This window comes from Culex pipiens, chromosome 2, assembly GCF_016801865.2.
Source record: "Culex pipiens pallens isolate TS chromosome 2, TS_CPP_V2, whole genome shotgun sequence".
Taxonomy (NCBI): Eukaryota; Metazoa; Arthropoda; class Insecta; order Diptera; family Culicidae; genus Culex; species Culex pipiens.
In genome coordinates, this window is record NC_068938.1 from 39,706,030 (window position 1) to 39,730,281 (window position 24,252).

The following is a 24,252-nucleotide window of genomic DNA, read 5'->3' on the forward strand; positions in this document are numbered from 1 at the left end:
CCATTTTAAGCGTAATAAGCGGTCTTGTTTGAATGATGCTGGATAATCTGGAGTGTTCCTTGAAATTCACTAAAACCAAGTACACCAACGAGTAGAGCAACTTGTTGTGAACATTTCTGTTTATTTTCACTTTAATTAAAAGTTATGCTATTCCTTTTACAAGCATTTTAAAAAAATATTTCAAAAACGCATTCTAATCATTCGAGTGCATTGGGCCACGCCCATTTTTCTATTTTCAGCTTAGTTCTTTTTTTCTTCCAACGCTCGTTTGGGTCTGCTTCGTGCTGCCAAAATTGATGAAATTTTGAGCGAACGCTCACGAAAAGTAGCATTTATAGAGAAAGTTTCCTGGCAACACCACAAGCGCTGCTGGTGGTGTTGGTGGCCACCCTTTGTTCTTTTTTTGCCTTCGCTTCTCGCTTGGTTTTCTTCAGCCTTCGATTAGAATGGATGGTCAAAATTGAAACGTCAAAAGACTTAGCGCGTTTGTTTTTTTGATGGCGCTTGCTAATTATTTACATGTTTCGGGATTATTTTTCAAGTGAGTGACTAACTAACGGTCCAAAGAACACGTAGCCGGTAGTTGGAAGCAATTTTATATCTTAAGCGCTTTGAAATCGTTAGCGCAAGTGAAAAGATATTGATCGCGACTTTCGTTAAGCAGTTAACCTCTGATCTTGCGTGTGGAAGTGTGTGCCACCAAAATGAAGAGAAATGGTCTCGCAAAATAGAAATTATGATCAAAAGTGCATTTAATTTGATCTTTTTGGCAAGTAAGTGGCATACATTTGCGAATTTACTCGAGGCGGTGCTGTTACTGGTAAGTTTCCAGCCTAAATAGTATTTTTGGAGCTTTAATCGAGCATCAAACTCTCCATATGACGAAGATAGGTGTTTGATTAGAAAGGGTATATTTCCCCTATTTGTTTCTGTAGTAAGAATGTCCAACCTACAAATTTTATCTGAATTTTACTTCTTACAACATACCCACTGAGAATTTTTGATCGAGCCTCGACTCGATTCAGGCTCTCGAGCCAAAATTCTCAGTGGGTATCTATATGGAATGTGGGGTCTAGAATCCCAAAAATCATTGGACGTAATATTAGAACAACACCTACTGGGCTGTTTCATGAAAATTGTTCACTTTAAATAGTTATATAACTTTAAAGTTATGTAAGCAGTAAAAAAAATATATCTGTTCATTTTTCCCGGGAGTTTCAAATCAACAAAATCCCGGGAGCCACTCGCCAAACCCAAGGCACAAAAGAAAATGTCAAAAACCTTCTCCGCTCATCCACATAAACGTCAAACGGGTGTTTTCCTGCAACATTTCTTGTTGCGTCGCGTTTTTGGAAAAAATAAATTGGAACAATCCGCATTTCCGCGCCCTAAAACCTTCGCAATTTCTGTTCCCCGCAATGGCCACTCCCGCAACGCCGCCACTGTATGTAACGGTAAGTTGGTGATATCCGTTCTTTAGGAAGCATTTTTTTCTTAGAGATAAAGTTTTTGTTTACGTTTTTTTTTGCAGGATCTCAAGTTTAAGCTGAAAAACACGGTTCCGGAGTTTGCCGGCGATGGGACCGTCCGGTACGGGTGCTACCTGCTGTCGGTGGCCAGCGTGGTCGGATCTGTGTTTATGGAGACGACCGCCGGCCAAGGTGATCGACGAGGTTGTTCCGCTGTGGATGGTTCCGTTGCCGAGAGACCGTTCAAGCTAGCAATGTACTGTGACCATGGGCTGCTGACGGTGGATGTTGATGTGGGTGTATAAATTTGTGATATTTACTCGGTTCCGTCGTTGATGACGCCGACGGTTGGGAAATTGTATGAGATTCGGACGTCACCGTCACCATTTTGTAGAATCAACATGTTTTCGATGATATAATTATAGGTAGTGGAAATAATGTTTGAAAAATAAGATGTAGAACAGATGAGAAAAAAAAATATTTATATATACTTTATTATAATAAAAGAAACCATGGGTGAAATTGGGAAAACTGTTTTACTATATGACTTATCGGCTCATTACTTTTGATAGGGTTATCAGATCTTCAATCTTATAGCATCAATTGAAAGGGTTTTGAATTATCCAACAAATGTTTTCAAACGATAGATCCGGACATTATTTCCATCAAAATATCTCAAATATGGCCCCCAAAAGGCGACAACTAACACTTAAGTTCTCATAACATTTGATAGGGTTATCAGATCTTCAATATTTTTGACTCATTAGAAAGGGTTTTCAATTATCCAACTAACGACGGGTCGCATTATGGACCCGGCCAACATTTTCATCGAAATATTTGAGATCCGGCCTCTAAAATGTGTTAAAATGACACTGAAGTGCTCTTAACTTTTGATAGGGTTATCAGATTTTCAATGTCTTTGGTTCATTAGAAAGGTCTTTCAACTATCCAACAAACGACGGGTCGCATAATGGACCTGGACTTCATTTTCATCGAAATATTGGAGATCCGGGCTCTAAAATGTGTACAAATAACAATTAAGTGCTCATAACTTTTGATAGGGATATCAGATCTTCAATGTTTTGGGCTCATTAGAAAGATTTTTCAATTATCCAACTAACGACGGGTCGCACTATAGACCCGGCCAACATTTTCATCGAAATATTTGAGATCCGGCCTCTAAAATGTGCACAAATGACACTTAAGTGCTCATAACTTTTGATAGGGTTATCAGATCTTCAATGTTTTGGGCTCATTAGAAAGGTCTTTCAAATACCTTTCTAAAAATGTATGATCAGACGGGTTTTCTTACAAAAACCACCCTTTTTACAATTTTTCAAACTTTAGCCAGAATCGTTTTTTTAGCATAACTTTTGAAATACTTTACAAAACTTCATAATAGTTAATATAGGTCTTGTGGGACCCTAAGACGGATCGAATGAGACCAGAACGGCCCAAATCGGTTCAGCCAGTCCGGAGATAATCGAGTGCATATTTTTCGGTGCACGGACTTACAGACATACACACGCACAGACATTTGCTCAGAATTTGATTCTGAGTCGATAGGTATACGTGAAGGTATGTCTACGAGGTCGAATTAAGAAGTTCATTTTTCGAGTGATTTTATAGCCTTTCCTCAGTAAGGTGAGGAAGGCAAAACATCTTTAATTTGAAAAAAAAAATCGTTGTCGTATTGTCTTGACACACATGACACAATTTCATTTACAGATCCAAACAAATATATCAATGTTGGGATATACAAAACTAGCAAATTGTCAGCCTTGCATATCCATATCTGTTGAGTTATTATAACTTACCTATTAGAGTGGTTCAAACTTAGAGTCTGGTAAAATTTAAAAATGATAAATATCTGTTGAAACGTCACCAACATTTTCACCCCAAGAGATTTCACGCCACGTTTCAGTCCTTAAAAATAATTTCCACCAGTTACGACAGGCAAATATTTGCTCCACTATTAAGCATTATATGATTGTTGACTTAAACGTGACCACACCCGCTCGGATTGCTCTGCCTGTTGTGTCCGGTTTCCATCCCTCAGAACTTCCGGGGTCGAACGTAACTTTATATCCCTGGTACGTGTGCACCATCCCTGAAAAAAGGACATCCCTCCCTGTCACTGCTGGCAGAAATGGTCAAAATGAGCGCACTTTTTAAAAATTCATAACTTTTAACCGCGCGGGGACCAAATGGACGTAATTTGACACGGCTTTTGTCCGTCTAGTCGTCAGAACTGGTGGATGTTCAGTTCAAGTTGTGATGCTTTTTGTTGTGTGTGCTACTCTGTAGACACTACGATTTCCCAAGCATAAAACGGTTGTTTGCGTGCAGTGATTGTGTGTGTGGTGTTTACATTTTGAGAAGCATAATCAAATCACGAGAATCTTGCTTTGAAATCTTCCGCCTTAAATAAAGTTTTTTTTGTCTGTTGCGGGGAAACGTAAACGATTTGAAATTTGATCCAGTTGTTTTAGTGTTTCACAAGACCCAGGAGATGTGGAGTTCAAAGGGATGACAATTACAGAAGCAATACAAACATTCTGGGCTGCATTTGAAAACAGGTGCAGGGTTTTTGAGTTGATGAACAGAAAGTCTTATATGATAAAAGGCAGTTGTACCTAGATAAATAAAAGCTCATGAATTATCAACTTGGTACGTTCATTTGTAATAAATAAAAACAAAGGCTATTGCTTATAAATAAAAAAAAATTCAATTCAAATAATCAAGGGTTCGGATCACTCTTACTTTCACTTTGTTCTTGTTTCGTAGGATTGTAAATTATTAAAATACATTTCCAATAATTTAAAAAAATTAAGATGTGGCAAACCTAACCTAACAATGGGTGGTCAAAATCCCAGATTTGGACCACCCTAATATACATGTAAATCAGAAAAATGTCATAGTTTGGTATGACCACACATTTAAACTTTTTTAATCTGTTCGCAGGGAATTAAAAAATACATTTTTATGGTAATTCTCTACCAACTCACACGAAATCGGGAAAAGTTGCCCCGACCCCTCTTCGATTTGCGTGAAACTTTGTCCTAAGGGGTAACTTTTGCCCCTGATCACGAATCCGAGGTCCGTTTTTTGATATCTCGTGACGGAGGGGCGGTACGACCCCTTCCATTTTTGAACATGCGAAAAAAGAGGTGTTTTTCAATAATTTGCAGCCTGAAACGGTGATGAGATAGAAACTTGGTGTCAAAGGGACTTTTATGTAAAATTGGGAGCCCGATTTGATGGCGTACTCAGAATTCCGGAAAAACGTATTTTTCATCGAAAAAAACACTAAAAAAGTTTTAAAAATTCTCCCATTTTCCGTTACTCGACTGTAAAAAATTTTGGACCATGTCATTTTATGGGAAATTTAATGTACTTTTTGAATCTACATTGACCCAGAAGGGTCATTTTTTCATTTAGAACAAAAATTTTCATTTTAAAATTTCGTGTTTTTTCTAACTTTGCATGGTTATTTTTTAGAGTGTAACAATGTTCTACAAAGTTGTAGAGCAGACAATTACAAAAATTTTGATATATAGACATAAGGGATTTGCTTATAAACATCACGAGTTATCGCGATTTTACGAAAAAAAGTTTTGAAAAAGTAACTTTTTGCGTTTATCTTTGTTTCGTCGTCCGTGTCTGTCGCGGGTGACCATGAACGGCCATGATCGATGACGACCAACTTTTTCAAAACATTTTTTCGAAAAATCGCGATAACTCGTGATGTTTATAAGCAAACCCCTTTTGTCTATATATCAAAATTTTTGTAATTGTCTGCTCTACAACTTTGTTGAACATTGTTACACTCTAAAAAATAACCCTGCAAAGTTAGAAAAAACACGAAATTTTAAAATGAAAATTTTTGTTCTAAATGAAAAAATGACCCTTCTGGGTCAATGTAGATTCGAAAAGTACATTAAATTTCCCATAAAATGACATGGTCCAAAATTTTTTACAGTCGAGTAACGGAAAATGGGAGAATTTTTAAAACTTTTTTAGTGTTTTTTTCGATGAAAAATACGTTTTTTCCGGAATTCTGAGTACGCCATCAAATCGGGCGTCCAATTTTACATAAAAGTCCCTTCGACACCAAATTTCTATCTCATCACCGTTTCAGGCTGCAAATTATTGAAAATCACCTCTTTTTTCGCATGTTCAAAAATGGAAGGGGTTGTACCGCCCCTCCGTCACGAGATATCAAAAAACGGACCTCGGATTCGTGATCAGAGGCAAAAGTTACCCCTTCGGACAAAGTTTTACGCAAATTGAAGAGGGGTCGGGGCAACTGCTGTGTGAGTTGGCGGAGAATTACCCATTAACAAAACGCGCGGTGGTTAGCGGCTTCGGCTGCCGATCCCTAAGTTGCTATGGCGCGCGGGTTCAATTCCCGCCTTATCCTCTTGGCCTTCTATCGGATGGGGAAGTAAAACGTCGATCCATTTGCGTAAAAGAGGTTTTGGGTGACTCACCACACATCGTCGCCATCGTGCTAACTTGTCGTACGTGCATTTTGGGCCAAATTGAGTTAAGAACGCCATTTTGTGCAGCTCACAATGCCTCTCCATTTGACCTTCACAGATCCCCAAAATTCGATTTCAATCCTGAGATATTCAACAAAAACCGAAAAAACTCCGTGCATTTTTGTCACTTTACATATGAAAGTAGTTTCAATCTTGTCGTGCTATCTTGTAACTCCATGAAAATTGATGTAAGTGCGACAAAAGGCCAAAGGAATTTCAGGCCAGGAAAGTCAGGATGCGTTTGTCGCACGTACAAGCTAGACTACCGTAAACATTTGTAATTATAACTCGGGACTCTAGCAACCAACTTCAACCAAACTTCGGGACAATGCACAGAATGGTCAGCCAAACAAAACGTGTTTGTTATTGTTTGCATTGCGTGCTCTCGTTTTTGTATATTCAAGGTCAAACATCAAAACGCGTTTTTCTCGGAACGTTAAAATGGCGGGTGCGACAAGATAGCACGACGACGTCGACATAACCTTCGGACGCCTAGAAATGAGCAGAAACTTGCAACAGAGACCACAAAAGACTCGGGGGTCGTAAAAGTGGATTGCTTTGTTTTTTTTTAGTTTCGAAAAACGGGTGCCACTATATCTCAAAACTTCATTGAACAAATCTGCTCAAAATTATGGTGAAGACTCGTTAAACCAGTCTTATGTAGATGACGATAGCTGATTTTCAAAAAGTTTATTATGAAAAAATATAAAAATATGTTTCATGTTATTCATGCAAAAAATTGTCTGTTTTTGATTTTTGTATTTTTTTAAAAAGCCAAATTTTAAAGTTGAGCTTCGTCATGCACATGGGATATGGTTTTGAGAGTATTATTATAACTTATCATTTTAATAAAGTACCTGTATTTGAGGCGAATCAGGACAAACGTTAAACAACGGTTGAAATCATATTTTAGGCACATTGCTTTGATATTTTTGATTGATTATGGTTAAAACTGTTACAGGACAATCAAATTAGTAACATGATTTCCAAATTTAATTTAATCTACTGCGTCTTCAGACTGTTATCTATTTTTTTTGAGGAAAAAAAACTTTTAGCGGTACTGTTCAACAAAAATTTAAAAAACTAAGAATATTTTTTAACTAACTCAAAAATGTTAAAAATGATTATTAACGCATGGGAATGCACTTCAAACTAATTTCAGCAGATAACACTAAAAATTAGAGTAAAAAACTAGCTTTATGAAAAAATATTTCCTGTTTTATTTTTAATTTTTTTTATTTTTTCATTTTTTTAGAGAGAGCGACAAAAACTTTGAAAAATATTTGCATTAGCCTTATTCTATGATTTCATGCTAAAAAAAAACGATTTCATGTATGAAATCGTCATAACAACCAATTTAAAATTAAATTGGTGAAATTATTTTTTTTAATTTCACCAATTTAATTTTAAATGTATGACGATTTCAAAATTATTCCGGAATCCTGCGTCTTCAGACCAGGAAATCCCGGGATGCCATACATATTTTTCTCGTTTTCCGGGAAGTTCAAAACCCAGGATAATTGGACACCCAAACTGTAATAATTTTTTAACTATCATTATATTTCAAGGTAGAATAAAAATAAATATGAAATTAATAGAAAATAAAAGAATTAAAATTGGTTTATTAGCTATACAATTTCGGTTCCAAAAAATGAGGCTCAGGAATATTTTAGATTTTTGCTGAGATCTACTAAAATTTTCCCGAAATTTGATTATTTGGTGAAATAGTCCCAGTTGAAACTGGAAATTTGAAAGATTATTTTATTTTATTTTATTTTATTTTATACATTTTGACATAGATTATTTTTTAGCTTCTTGGTTTTTTAGTTAAACTTTTAAAGGAAAGATGAAAAATATTAAAATGATGTTGATTGGGTTTTAAAAGTTAGACAAGACTATTTAATCTTGTTTTATTATCATTAAGTTAATCTTCGCTTAAGTTCTATTCGGTAGATAATGTCATGATAAAAACATTCGTACGTGACTTTTAAGAACAATAGAAATTAGAAGAATGATGGAATTGATGAAGGAAATGTAGAGCTGATGGGAAAATATTGAAAATTACCATTTTCAAGGTTGTTTTATGGGTCATTTAGCCTCAACTGTACACAAAATAGTCCAAATTCGAAATCGACTTTTTCTGATCAAGCTTTAATTTGGCGGAGCTATTAATACTATCAAAACATGTAAGAATCCCGATTTTGAACCAAATTGGACCACCTTTTCTTGTTTGGCACCGCCCAAAAGTTTTGCGATATTCGTCATTTATTCAAAAAACCGCTTTTTTCAAATGTCCATATCTCGGAAACAAAAAAATGATAGAACAAAATTCGACAGCTATTTTGAAAGTAAATTGGACGCTTTTCGATGAATGCATCGCGTGGTAGGTATATTTTGAAACTACAAGCTGCAAAAATTTTATATCAGAGATTTTAATTCGCCCAACATTGATTCTTATGTAAAATCGTCTGGTGAACACGATGGTGACGTTTAATTCAAAAATTAATCGAATGTATATTGAGAAAATTGCGTATAGGTAAAGTTTTCAATTGCGCAAAATGCATCAATGCATCATGTTTGATTTCAATCGAAAATCCTATGAAGCCAATCGATTCAGCGTCCAAATTCCTTTGAAAATAGCTGTCCAGTTTTGCTCTATCATTTTTTTGTTTCCGAGATATGGCCATTTGAAAAAAAGGTTGATTGAAAAATGACGAAAATCGCAAAACTTTGCGGTGGTACCAAAAATGAAGGGGTCATCCAATTTGGTTCAAAATTGGGATTCTTACATGTTTTGATAGTATCAACAGCTCCACCAAATTTGAGCTTGATCAGAGAAAGTGCATTTCGAGTGGTGTGCCAGTTGGCGCGAAATGACCCATATAATTTCTTAGAAGAATATTCACCGAGAAAATTGCTATATTTGAGCGTGAAAAATCACTAAGCCTAGTGGTCTCTAAAGCTCAAGCTCAAGCTAAAAATGGTAAGATGGATAGTAGAAGGTACTTCGGTTTAAGTTTGTTTTAGTCATCATCATTCATTTTCTGGATTGGCATTTTTTGAATTTATAAAAGTTCAGAATTTGTTTTCTAAAAATAATAATCTACAAATTATTTAATGCGATTGTGATAAATTTTCCTAAAAAAGAATCAATCGTTTAAAAATATTTTGATCTGGATCAATCAAATAAATTCCAAAGGTTCATTGAAAAGCAAATTCACTTCATGAAAATTGATTGATTGACAGCGCTCCATAAATCCAACTACTACAAGCTTTACCAATTTTCGTGCCCATTTTCCTAATCCAGCTGTTCCCATTTCGTCATACGACATCACACTATACACTGCAACACAGAGCCACGTGCGGCACGTGCAAAAGTGTGACACAAACATAGAAATTACTCAACAATGCGACGTAATGCCAACGAGCAAACAAAACAAACCCAAAAACGAGAAAAAGAATTGTCGTCCACCATTTGGCGGCATTTCGCCTTTTGTGTTTGCTTCCACACCGAGCCCGGGAGGAAACATAACTTCCACAAACATCCTGGCGCAACGTTCATTGTCAGGAGTGGAAAACCATTAAGTTTGCTCTGGTTGCTTCCACATCCTTAAAGTGACTGTCGGACAGCAGGAAAAGAAAGTCACTTTTAGTTGTTTTTCAAAACATCCAACACAAATTTACAACGCTAGCAGGAAAGCGAGGGTGAAGATCTGACTTTTCTTTTTGGCTGCTTTATGGGGGTTGAAGACGAAGTCAACGAAAAAGTCAACAGTTGTGGAGGAGATAACTTAAGGAAAAGACGCGCCACGCGTCTGTGGCACATTTTCCAAGAATAACACACGCGTGCGCTAGTTGACGGGGGGGAAACTGTAAATTGGGGTTGTAAGTCGGCGAAAGAAGAAGAAAGAGTGACAGACGTCAGAGAGTGGTGTCAGTTCAAGCCCTTCCGGAAAATTTGCCCTGGCATCGCACATCAAGTGAGAGAGATTTAATGCTGGTGCCAGCGATGAGGAAAAGCAGACTTTAAAACCGTCGTAAATTTGTTGACTAGAGAGAGGGCGAAGACGACCGTCTGAGCTAAGCTAAAAGTAATTAAGTGATTGAATAGAGATATGTCGTCACAGACGCTAACCTCCTTAAAAATGGTGCTGAAAAATATGAGTCACTCAGAATCTACGCTACGCGAAGCAATGCGTCAACCCTCATTGTATGCTTGAATTATCACTTTCGTGAAAAACTCGCCCCCGCAAAAAGAGTCATCCCCCATGGCATGAAATCGCAGCAGGAGATCCGCAAAAAGCTGAGGAAAATTTAATTTTGAAGACTGTGTCACCGCCCTTGAAACCAGTTGCATCTTGAAAAAGGGGGAGAAATTAAGGGCCGTGAAAACGTGCCCAAATCGAGGGCATCAGCTGGGGAAAATTTCTGCACGCAACCAAACTTTGTAATCGAATCAGAGTGGCGTTAAATTCTTTCGATTTTTTCTTTGGAAAAGAATGGACATTTTTATGCGTATTTTGAATATGCGATTTCTTTAAATTTTTGCCTTTTTTTTGTGCAATAAAAATTTAATCAAATCGAAGATTGTGCAATAAAAATTTAATCAAATCGAAGATTGGTCAAATTTGCAAAGATTTTTCTTAAAAAAAGTTCAAGATGGTATGTCAGAGACATAACCGAAAGACATAGGACCAAACAATTTGAATGAGTTTTTGCTGGATTGCTTTGCTGGATTGCTAGTGAAATCTGGAATAAGATTATTTTATTTTGTTTCATAGATTTGTCGGCAAAATTGTCATAAATGTTCCCCCAAGGTGAACCTTCCATGAGGGCACCGGCAACTCCAGGTTGTGGCCACTACTGTCGAAATGGCCATTTGCAGGATCAATATCAAAACTATGAATTTTAATACCCATATTGCCACAACTCGTATGTTTCGGTTAATGTTACCCCGGGCCCCGGGAACCGGCTTTGAGGGCATCGGCCACTCCAGGTTGTGGCCACTACGGTCGAAATGGCCATTATTATGTTCAGTATCAAAAACCATGAATTTTGATACCCATATTGCAACAACTTGTATGGTTCTGTAAATGTCCCCTCAGGCCCGGGGGAACCTTCTTTGAGGGCAGCGGCCACTCCAGGTTTTGGCCACCACTATCGAAATGACCATTATCATGTTCAGTATCAAAAATCATGAATTTTGATACCCATATTGCCACAACTCGTATGGTTCTGTAAAAGGCCCTCCGGGCCTGGGGGGAACCTGCTTTGAGGGCACCGGCCACTCCAGGTTGTGGCCACTACTGTCGAAATGGCCATTATTATGTTCAGTATCAAAAACCATGAATTTTGATACCCATATTGCAACAACTTGTATGGTTCTGTAAATGTCCCCTCAGGCCCGGGGGAACCTTCTTTGAGGGCACCGGCCACTCCAGGTTTTGGCCACCACTGTCGAAATGGCCATTATCATGTTCAGTATCAAAAATCATGAATTTTGATACCCATATTACCACAACTCGTATGGTTCTGTAAAAGGCCCTCCGGGCCTCGGGGGAACCTGCTTTGAGATATCCGGCCACTCCAGGTTTTGGCCACTACTGTCGAAATGTCAATTTTCATGTTCAGTATCAAAAACCATGAATTTTGATACCCATATTGCCACAACTCGTATGGTTCTGTAAAAGGCCCTCCGGGCCTCGGGGGAACCTGCTTTGAGGGCACCGGCCACTCCAGGTTTTGGCCACCACTGTCGAAATGGCCATTGGCATGTTCAGTATCAAAAACCATGAATTTTGATACCCATATTGCAACAACTCGTATGGTTCTGTAAATGTCCCCCCAGGCCCGGGGGAACCTTCTTTGAGGGCAGCGGCCACTCCAGGTTTTGGCCACCACTGTCGAAATGGCCATTATCATGTTCAGTATCAAAAATCATGAATTTTGATACCCATATTGCCACAACTCGTATGGTTCTGTAAAAGGCCCTCCGGGCCTCGGGGGAACCTGCTTTGAGATATCCGGCCACTCCAGGTTGTGGCCACTACTGTCGAAATGTCAATTTTCATGTTCAGTATCAAAAACCATGAATTTTGATACCCATATTGCCACAACTCGTATGGTTCTGTAAAAGGCCCTCCGGGCCCCGGGGGAACCTGCTTTGAGGGCACCGGCCACTCCAGGTTTTGGCCACCACTGTCGAAATGGCCATTGGCATGTTCAGTATCAAAAACCATGAATTTTGATACCCATATTGCCACAACTCGTATGGTTCTGTAAAAGGCCCTCCGGGCCTCGGGGGAACCTGCTTTGAGATAACCGGCCACTCCAGGTTGTGGCCACCACTATCGAAATGACCATTATCATGTTCAGTATCAAAAACCATGAATTTTGATACCCATATTGCCACAACTCGTATGGTTCTATAAAAGGCCCTCCGGGCCTCGGGGGAACCTGCTTTGAGATAACCGGCCACTCCAGGTTGTGGCCACTACTGTCGAAATGTCAATTTTCATGTTCAGTATCAAAAACCATGAATTTTGATACCCATATTGCCACAACTCGTATGGTTCTGTAAAAGGCCCTCCGGGCCTCGGGGGAACCTGCTTTGAGATAACCGGCCACTCCAGGTTGTGGCCACCACTATCGAAATGACCATTATCATGTTCAGTATCAAAAACCATGAATTTTGATACCCATATTGCCACAACTCGTATGGTTCTATAAAAGGCCCTCCGGGCCTCGGGGGAACCTGCTTTGAGATAACCGGCCACTCCAGGTTGTGGCCACTACTGTCGAAATGTCAATTTTCATGTTCAGTATCAAAAACCATGAATTTTGATACCCATATTGCCACAACTCGTATGGTTCTGTAAAAGGCCCTCCGGGCCTCGGGGGAACCTGCTTTGAGATAACCGGCCACTCCAGGTTGTGGCCACCACTATCGAAATGACCATTATCATGTTCAGTATCAAAAACCATGAATTTTGATACCCATATTGCCACAACTCGTATGGTTCTATAAAAGGCCCTCCGGGCCTCGGGGGAACCTGCTTTGAGATATCCGGCCACTCCAGGTTTTGGCCACTACTGTCGAAATGTCAATTTTCATGTTCAGTATCAAAAACCATGAATTTTGATACCCATATTGCCACAACTCGTATGGTTCTGTAAAAGGCCCTCCGGGCCCCGGGGGAACCTGCTTTGAGGGCACCGGCCACTCCAGGTTTTGGCCACCACTGTCGAAATGGCCATTGGCATGTTCAGTATCAAAAACCATGAATTTTGATACCCATATTGCAACAACTCGTATGGTTCTGTAAATGTCCCCCCAGGCCCGGGGGAACCTTCTTTGAGGGCAGCGGCCACTCCAGGTTTTGGCCACCACTGTCGAAATGGCCATTATCATGTTCAGTATCAAAAATCATGAATTTTGATACCCATATTGCCACAACTCGTATGGTTCTGTAAAAGGCCCTCCGGGCCTCGGGGGAACCTGCTTTGAGATATCCGGCCACTCCAGGTTGTGGCCACTACTGTCGAAATGTCAATTTTCATGTTCAGTATCAAAAACCATGAATTTTGATACCCATATTGCCACAACTCGTATGGTTCTGTAAAAGGCCCTCCGGGCCCCGGGGGAACCTGCTTTGAGGGCACCGGCCACTCCAGGTTTTGGCCACCACTGTCGAAATGGCCATTGGCATGTTCAGTATCAAAAACCATGAATTTTGATACCCATATTGCCACAACTCGTATGGTTCTGTAAAAGGCCCTCCGGGCCTCGGGGGAACCTGCTTTGAGATAACCGGCCACTCCAGGTTGTGGCCACCACTATCGAAATGACCATTATCATGTTCAGTATCAAAAACCATGAATTTTGATACCCATATTGCCACAACTCGTATGGTTCTATAAAAGGCCCTCCGGGCCTCGGGGGAACCTGCTTTGAGATAACCGGCCACTCCAGGTTGTGGCCACTACTGTCGAAATGTCAATTTTCATGTTCAGTATCAAAAACCATGAATTTTGATACCCATATTGCCACAACTCGTATGGTTCTGTAAAAGGCCCTCCGGGCCTCGGGGGAACCTGCTTTGAGATAACCGGCCACTCCAGGTTGTGGCCACCACTATCGAAATGACCATTATCATGTTCAGTATCAAAAACCATGAATTTTGATACCCATATTGCCACAACTCGTATGGTTCTATAAAAGGCCCTCCGGGCCTCGGGGGAACCTGCTTTGAGATAACCGGCCACTCCAGGTTGTGGCCACTACTGTCGAAATGTCAATTTTCATGTTCAGTATCAAAAACCATGAATTTTGATACCCATATTGCCACAACTCGTATGGTTCTGTAAAAGGCCCTCCGGGCCTCGGGGGAACCTGCTTTGAGATAACCGGCCACTCCAGGTTGTGGCCACCACTATCGAAATGACCATTATCATGTTCAGTATCAAAAACCATGAATTTTGATACCCATATTGCCACAACTCGTATGGTTCTATAAAAGGCCCTCCGGGCCTCGGGGGAACCTGCTTTGAGATCACCGGCCACTCCAGGTTGTGGCCACTACTGTCGAAATGGCCATGTTTCATGAGAACCGCCACATCATGGTAACTTCCACCGTTCCGCTTGGTGCGGCTTTGTACGAAGTTCCTCCTTCTGCTGCTGGTGGTTCTTCCTTCTGGTTGCTGGTCCTCTTCTTCTATTGGCTGCTGCTGCTGCTGCTCCGCGCCGGCCCGACGTGCACAGTTCGAGTGCTCGTTCCAAAGTGACTTGCTTTTGCGAAATTTTCTGCTTAAATAGCGGCACAGCCGGAGAACGGCACAAAAGGGGCGCGGCCTCGAATGCATACGCTCGCTCTGATTGGTCATCTGTCCGATTTGTACTGAAAAATTACTCATTTTGATTGCATGTTTTAAGTGCTTTAACTATGTTCAGTCAAACTTTCTATGTAGTAAAACGATAGCTGAAGTCTTCCCCTTTCGATTGGTGGTTCAACCGTCTGGATTAATTCACACGGAAAAAAGATATAAGCGTTCGAAATGTCCCCTTTTTTTGAACGCTCAAATGTGACGCTTTGGATCGAATTTCTGAACTGGCCCCCCAATATAGTAAGTAGAGACATAGTCCTATGTCAAAACATTTTTTTGGGCATCAATCCAACTTCTTTCAATATCAAAATAATTTTTCAAAAATAACCCAAAACTTCACTTAAAACTTTTAAAACATTTGCAAACCTCACCACAAAACAGAACAGATGCTACATTTTGCCTCGGATAAGGGGGGTGTGTCAACCAAAGCCCAGCGTCAAAGCATTTAGCCCATTGAAGTACAATTCAAACGCGGTTTCGTTCTATTTCTATGCGCAAACTTTGCCTAGCCCGCGTGACATCAGCATGCAGCAGCAGCAGCAGCATGTTCTTCCAGAGTGTTTACAAGCAAGTACGCAGCATTATTAGCCCTTCGCCCTCCAGCACGAGACGCATTAAACATGTAAATTATATAGCTAGTTATGCTGCAGCAAGGGTAAAATCTTTTCACCACACGAAAGTTCTTCCCGGGTGTATTTAGTTTAGCAGCCAGTTGTGTGTGCGCTTCAACGCGAACGCGTTTATTAAACTGTAATTACATGTTTGACAAACGTTTTCATTAACCCCACATGGTGCCCGTTTGTCATGATTTCCACGCAGCCCCTCGTTTGCCTTTTCCCTAACGATTCGACTTTGGTTTTGGCAACATTGTCCCAAAATTAGATTCTCGCGCGCCCTCTCGATCGGTTTTAGAAACATTTGAATGTAGTCGACGCTAAATCCGTTACAAGTAGGTGTGTTGTACAGTTTTAGAAAAAAAAACTGCTTTTTACGAGTTTTGAGACAGCCAGCTGCGCGTTTTGACCCCGTAGTTTGAATCGTTTAAATCGTTGAAACTGTGCTGTGCTAATAAGTTTTAGTGTGTTTTGGATCTGTTTTATGGGGGGTAGTAGGCCATGTTTCTCACTAACTAAGTTAGTATCTACGTTAGGGTGCCCAGAATATGGGACTTTTTTCAAAACCTCGCTCCACAAGCTGAATATTGTTCCTTGAGCTATTTTAGGACTCTGGGTCAAATATGAGCAAAATCGGTTAACATTTACCAAATGATACTCAAAGGTGAAGTTTGTTTGGGAAAAATCGAAAAAAATGTATGGAAAACCCAATTTTCTTACGGTTTGGTCTGCACGATGCGCTACTTACAACCAAATATTCCCAAAAGTGAGATTCTCATTGGAAATTTGATGCTCTACAACTTTGAAGAACAGACCAAAGCTGTTAAACTCGATCATGAAAAGTTATTAGCGATTTAAAAAAGTCATTTTTGAATGAAAAACATTTTTTCACCAACTTTAGGCTCGGGTATCAATGGGATAATCTCAACCAATTTCGCTCAAAATTTACCCAAAAACCCGTTTTCCCCTTGTGGAGCATGGGGTATTTTTTTTCTGGGCACCCTAATCTACGTCCATCTTCAGAATTCATCAATCTTTAGATTTGAAGTGTTATTAAATAAAGAAGAGGAGTGATATTTTGTTCTTTTTTTTAATTTCGATGCTAAACAATATTTTAGACTTCTGTTCAAGTAAAACTTTTCATCAAATAAGTATCATGGTATCATCCTACAGTATGAAAATGTGAAAAACAATTAGGACCAATTCCAAAAATGGGTAATGTTTGAATTTTTGCGTGAAAAAAAAAATCCCTGATTTGTGATACCTTTTTACTAAGTTCTAAAATATTAATAAACATGGTAATAGATAATACAATTTAAAAGCAATTTATAGTAACAGACGTGAAAAATGATAACTTTTGCAAACAAGTTTTGACATTACAGGTTTGACTAAAATGTTCATGCTTTCTACACAGTACAAAAAAGTTGAATTTTGGAAGGTAAAAATTGGGTGGGTTCAATATTAGGGGTCGTGCATAAATCACGTGACCTTCTTATTTGAAATTTTCAAACACATTAGTTTATAGGACCTTTTCATAAAAATAACACTAGAAATAAGTACCAACTTTTCATAAAAAAACACAATAATGTAAGAATGATATTTTTTATTTCAATAAATTTTCAAACGGGATTAAAACTAAGGTTGTTAACGATAAAATTATCGAGATTCGATAACGAAAACAATAATTCTATCGTTATCGTCATCGCATTTGTTATCATTATACCGATAATTCTATCGGCGATAATTTTATCGACGATAACGGACGATAACTCATTTATAATATATTTAAAAAAAATAGTTTTTTCAACCAAATCATGTTCAATTTTCAAAGCTTTCACTAAGAATTTTTTTTTTCTGCAATACGGTAAACTTCAATGTATAAATACTCAATAAATTAAAAAATACCGTTTTTTCGAAAATACTCAAATTTTTAATCGTATCAAATGATTCTAAATTTCGCTTGCATTTTCACTGTTTAAGAGTTTTTTTTTTGAATTAATTACCAACATTTTCGGAAGATACCGTATTTTTTAAAGTACTTAAATTTACATAATTTACAATATAGGTATCACACGATTCAAATATTTGCAAGCATTATTACTGTTTTAGAGTTTTTGAACTCAAATTTTCACAAAATATCGTATTTTATTGGCAAATACTCAAATTTTCATAATTTGCAATACTCGAATTCGAAATTATGCATCTATTGTCTTTGTTTTAGAATTTTTGGGATATTTTCACAAAATCCCACAAAAACAGCAAAAATGAATCCAAAATTTCAAATCGTTTGATACCCATATTTCAAATTATGAGAATTTGAGTATTTTCGAAAAATACAGTATTTTATGATAATTATAGTATTTAATTTGAAAAACCCTGAAACAGTGAAAATGCATGCAAAATTTCAAATCATTTGATACCCATATTGCTAATTACTAAAATCTAAGTTCTTTTGAAAAAATACGGTATTTTATGAAAATTCGAGTAAATCATTCAAAAAACTCCAAAGCATTGAACTTTTGCGTGCAAAATACTCATAATTCAAATAATGTTAGTTAGAAAAGAAAACGGTTAAAAAATACGGTACTTCATGATATTTTTTATCGAAGATAATTTGATCGATTAACAACTTTGGTTTAAACATAAAAAAATCTGAAAACTTAAAAAAATAATCAGCAAATACAAACACATTATAACTGGGTTTATTCTTGCAGTTTTTGTTGTTGAAATTTTCCGATTTGGCTGTTGCAATTATTTTTTTAAAGTTTTGCAAAAGTAATGAGAATTGGTCAAAAGGTTAGTGTTCTTAAAATGGGTGTATTTTCCCTATAAAGTAATATAAGCTTGAATGTTTTAACTTCAGTTTTACTTTTAAAAACTGCAGAATGAATATTAATCCAAGATTTATTATTTATTTAGAAGAGTAGATACTCATTATTTTTATTCATTGTTCATTTAGCTTATTTTGAAACATAACATTAGATATGATTTATCATTAGGAAATCGAAATTCTGATTTCCGACAGTCAAAATTATATTCTTTCACTCTAACATTAAAATTTCGATCAACATGTTTGAACTTTTGGCATCGTAAATCCAGCGCCTGACAGCACCGTATGCCGGTCAACGGGATTAAGTGCTTTTGATCATATTTTCTGTAGCTGTCGTCGTCGCCATGTTTTACGCTGATCAATCCATGTTTGTTTTCTGCGCCCGCCGCTCTGGTTTCCTTCCAATTCGCTAAGTGGTCGTTTAATTTATGCTCTGTTTTGTCACCTGGAGGTCCCGTACATAAAATAAACTAAAACTGCTTCGCACGACAGTTTTACGTGCGGGGCCCCGATTTCGATCCGAATGAAGATTTCATAACGGAAAAATCTACGAGCTAACCCATAAAAAAGCAGAGTAGCTTATCTTAATTACCATGGACGAAACAGTTTCGATACGGTTCGAGCCGGGTGCTACAAAAGATTGGTTCGCCTAATTCCTTGTGGGATTTCCCCAGCCCCACCCACACCGCAGGAGAAGGGGGAAAACCCTCGTCTGGTGTCCTTGCCGCAGAATTATCTCGTCCTAAACACGCTACGCCACGCGCCTCATGCGTATGTGTGTGGACCTCAACTCCCAATCCAGTTCCAATTTGTTATCGCTGTTGCCGGCCCAACTAACCCTTGCACTAAAGGATTCCACCCGTTTAAAGCCCCCCACCCACCAACACCCACAACCCGGGACAAATTGTAGCCAACCTTTTTTGATCTATTCAAAAGAGGGGCCACACACACACACACACACGGAACTGTGGACTCGGTATCATAATTAATATCTCCATAATCCTCATCATAATAAGGCAGTAAATGCCGCAAATCGGGTTAAGCGGATTAAATGTTCTCCGAGTCGAGCTGAGCTGGAGTAATCGAGAACGGACGGGAACCTACTCCAACCATGTGGCAAGTGGATTCTAGCCTAGCCTGGCTTGGCTGACTGATTCTGGTGTTCATTACAGATCGGGGAGACAGAGCTGGCGAGCAGGCTGAGGAGAGTTTATCATTTTGATCCAGTCAGGTTTATGATGGGCGTTCGAAGCATACGAACCTGGTTTATCAAAAGGTTCTGAGGAAAATGGATGGTTTTAGTGACAGAGTGTATTGAATTGTGCGGTTAGCAATAGATCGTTGGGGTTAGAGGTAATGGTAGTTTATTGTCTTCGTAAATTGATTTGAAAACAAAAGAATATCTTACCATATTTCATATTTCAAAGGCATCGTTAAATTAATACAAGACTCAACTCAACTCAAATGTTTGTTTTCAATTCAAATTCAAATATTTATGAAAGGATCAAATTTAATTAAGCAGTTGGTCCCAACACACGAAATTCTTGTCTAAAAACTAACTTAATCCACCTATGTGGTTGATGCCTTCCTCACTCTTTACCAACAATGGGTAATAAGATGGGGTTGGACACAGATTATAGCCTTACCTCAGTGAGGAAGGCAAAATTCGGTAAATTACTTTTTGATTGCAAATTTGATATAGCTTTTAAAAATATTTCTTCATGTGTTTGTTTTATGACCTTTTTTAAAAAAAAATCAAATTTTAGTGAAAAAATGTTTAAAAAAATGTTAAAAATGAGTATTTTTTCAGAGTGTAGCTATTTTTTTCAAAATAGTCAAAATTAAATTCTTCAGCTTTGCCCAATACACCAAATCGCTAAAAATAATCCATCTCAAGATACAAAATCTTCTATATATATAAAAACTAACTTAATCCACCTATGGGGTTGGAGCCTTCCTCACTCATTACCAACAATGGCTGTACACAAATTTCATCTATTTTTTAGATCCGGAATAAAAAAGTACACCAATATCACTTAAGGGGCCATATCTCGAGACAGTGTTGCCAGATCTTCAATGTTTTGGACTCGTTGGAAAGGTCTTTTGATAACCTAACCAACGATGGGTCGGATGGTGGATCCGGACATAGTTTACATACATTTAAGTGAGATCCGGCCTCCAAAAAGTACACCAATATCACTTAAGGGGCCATATCTCGAGACAGGGTTGCCAGATCTTCAATGTTTTGGACTCGTTGGAAAGGTCTTTCGATAACCTAAACAACGATGGGTCGGATGGTGGATCCGGACATAGTTTACATACATTTAAGTGAGATCCGGCTTCCAAAAAGTACACCAATACCACTTAAGGGGCCATATCTCGAGACAGGGTTGCCAGATCTTTAATGTTTTGGACTCGTTAGAAAGGTCTTTTGATAACCTAACCAACGATGGGTCGGATGGTGGATCCGGACATAGTTTACATACATTTAAGTGAGATCCGGCTTCCAAAAAGTACACCAATATCACTTAAGGGGCCATATCTCGAGACAGGGTTGCCAGATCTTCAATGTTTTGGACTCGTTGGAAAGGTCTTTCGATAACCTAAACAACGATGGGTCGGATGGTGGATCCGGACATAGTTTACATACATTTAAGTGAGATCCGGCTTCCAAAAAGTACACCAATACCACTTAAGGGGCCATATCTCGAGACAGGGTTGCCAGATCTTTAATGTTTTGGACTCGTTGGAAAGGTCTTTTGATAACCTAACCAACGATGGGTCGGATGGTGGATCCGGACATAGTTTACATACATTTAAGTGAGATCCGGCCTCCAAAAAGTACACCAATATCACTTAAGGGGCCATATCTCGAGACAGGGTTGCCAGATCTTCAATGTTTTGGACTCGTTGGAAAGGTCTTTCGATAACCTAACCAACGATGGGTCGGATGGTGGATCCGGACATAGTTTACATACATTTAAGTGAGATCCGGCTTCCAAAAAGTACACCAATATCACTTAAGGGGCCATATCTCGAGACAGGGTTGCCAGATCTTCAATGTGTTGGACTCGTTGGAAAGGTCTTTTGATAACCTAACCAACGATGGGTCGGATGATGGACCCGGACATAGTTTACATACATTTAAGTGAGATCCGGATATATGTGAAAACACGTTTTTATACATAACTTTTGAACTACTTATCGAAACTTCAATCTGTATAAAACTCGATCTATGGGACCCTAAACCAAGTCGAATGCAACAAGTTCGGGTCAAATCGGTTCAGCCAGTGCTGAGAAACATGAGCTAGTTTGTTGGTCACATACATACATACACACACACATACACACACACATACACACACACATACACACACACATACACACAGACATTTGTTCAGTTTTCGATTCTGAGTCGATATGTATACATGAAGGTGGGTCTACGACGTTTTTTTACAAAGTTCATTTTTAGAGCAGGATTATAGCCTTACCTCAGTGAGGAAGGCAAAAAGCCAAATTTAATTGATAGTTAAAATCTTTATAGTTCACTGCAGATTTATTTTTATTTCAAATAAATTTGCTGACATTAATTGCTTCTGTTGAAAACCGCAAAAAATGAAACGCAAACTTTACGGACAAAAAAAATCATTGAAACTAAGTTTTCGAGATACCTAGAATGAGGCATATAGTTTTAGTAAAACGTCTGTAGCATTCTAATGAAGATAAAAATTTAAAAATAAATATGTGCTTCATTTTTTTTCTTTTTTTATAACATACTTGACACTAGTTTTTTTTCAAATTAAAACAAACAGTGTCCATCCTTATCCATCTCTTAAAAATAACAGCATAGCATAACACTCATATATGATTTTTGCTACTTTTTCGATATATTCATAATTAATTCAAAAAAGCCGATGCAAATATTTTTAAAAGTAAATGTCTCAACTCTGGCCAAAGTCGAGTAGGAAGACAAAATGATTGTAAAAAAATAAGAAAAATTGTTATTACAAGCCATGTTTTCAATACTGCAATGAAAAACTTGTTGTATAATTCATTTAAAAGCACTACAACAGCTGTTTTGCAATTATCATTTTTTTAGTATAACCGAAAAAAATGTGAAAATAACATTGCGACGCAATAAATTAAAATTTCACAAAAATTCAAAATGTTGCATTTTAAATTGTTTTCAGTTGATTGTATTTTTGAGGTTTTTGACAAAAGTGCTCCCTGATTTTTGAGCCAATTTTGAAGGGGTTGAGCGACTTATTTTTTTTTATCTTTGCAACGGCCTAAAAAAATAGCTCAAAAATAAGCATTGTTGGTCAAATAAAACTTATCGAAAAAAAAAGCTAGGTGGCAAAAGTATGTCAAATAGCTTTTAAAGATAAAAAGTGAAATAAAATTAAGAAAAATATGTGAAAAGCTAGAAAATTGAAGTTTATAAATCGATTCTATAAAGTCTGTCGAAATATTATATTTTCAAATTTTGCAACACTGCTAAACAATTGATTATGCTCAAATAGATTTTTTTTTAGGCTGGTACAAATATTTTAAAATTCTCCTCCCGCCTCCCTTTCGAAACCAGCTCTTGATTTTTGTGATAATTTTCGATGTACAGTATCGCAAACACTTTTTTTTTGCTGAAATTTTTGTTTTCGTCAATTCTTACATTTTTTGAAGTATCAGCCTAATTATGAAAAAAAAAAACAAACTAATTTTATCTAATTTTATAAGCATAGAAAAAATGTTATCATAAATCTTCCATCTAATCTATGCTTGAATTGTATTTATCTAAAAGTACATGAGGAACAAAATAAAAAAATACATCAGATTTTTCAAAGAAACATTTGATTTTAAATAAAATTATATCACTAATTATTTTAAAAATACACGATTTTGAAAAATTTAAATTACTTCATTATCTATTATTTAAATTATTTTATTGCAAATCATTGAGCCAAAATGCATGGCGGACGATTTTATTTAGGGCAATATATGAATTTACGAAGAATAAAAATAAAAAAATCAAATAATATTAATAAAAAATATAGATATGGACGAAGATGTACCCTAATTTTACTGAACAATTGTGCATTTTATATTTTTTTTTACAAAATATTTTTATAGGGTACGTAAACTTACAGAAATTAGATTTTTATAAAACATGGCTGAAATAAAGCGTCAGTAGGGTGTCCAGAAAAAAAAACCCCTGCTCCACAAGCGGAAAACTGTTTTTTGGGTTATTTTAAGCATCTGTGCAAATTTTGAGCGAAATTGGTTGAGATTTACCCATTGATACCCGAGCCTTAAGTTGGTGAAAAAATGTATTTCATAGAAAAATGACTTTTTAAACCGCTAATAACTTTACAGGATTAAGTTTTACAGCTTTGGTCTGTTCTAAAAAGTGGTAGAGCATAAATTTGGAATATGAATCTCACTGTTGGGAATATTTGGATAGAAGTAGCGCACCGTGCAGATCAAACCGTAAGAAAGTTGAGTTTTCCATACATTTTTCACCACCTCCTCCTTCTAGTATCAATGGGTAAATGTTGACCAATTTTGCTCATATTTGGCCCAGAGTCAGAACAGAACTGTACTGCCCCTGATCGCATAAATGTCCCATATGCATTTTCATCGATTTCGAGTTATTGATGCAGTTTGGTTCAAAATTGTGTGCTCTTTCAAAAGAGCCTATAACATCCAGTACTTTGTTCTAGATATCAGGAGGAAATCCAGTTTTTTCGCGAAAATTTAACACGCAGCCTTATGTATGGGACAAACTTCAAATGCGTTTTTCTCAGCTTGCTGTTTTTGCATATGGGACATTTATGCGAACATGGGCAGTGTACTACGCTTTATTCATGCTCATGCAACATTCTGCAACAATTTTTTTTAACATAAAATATGCATGA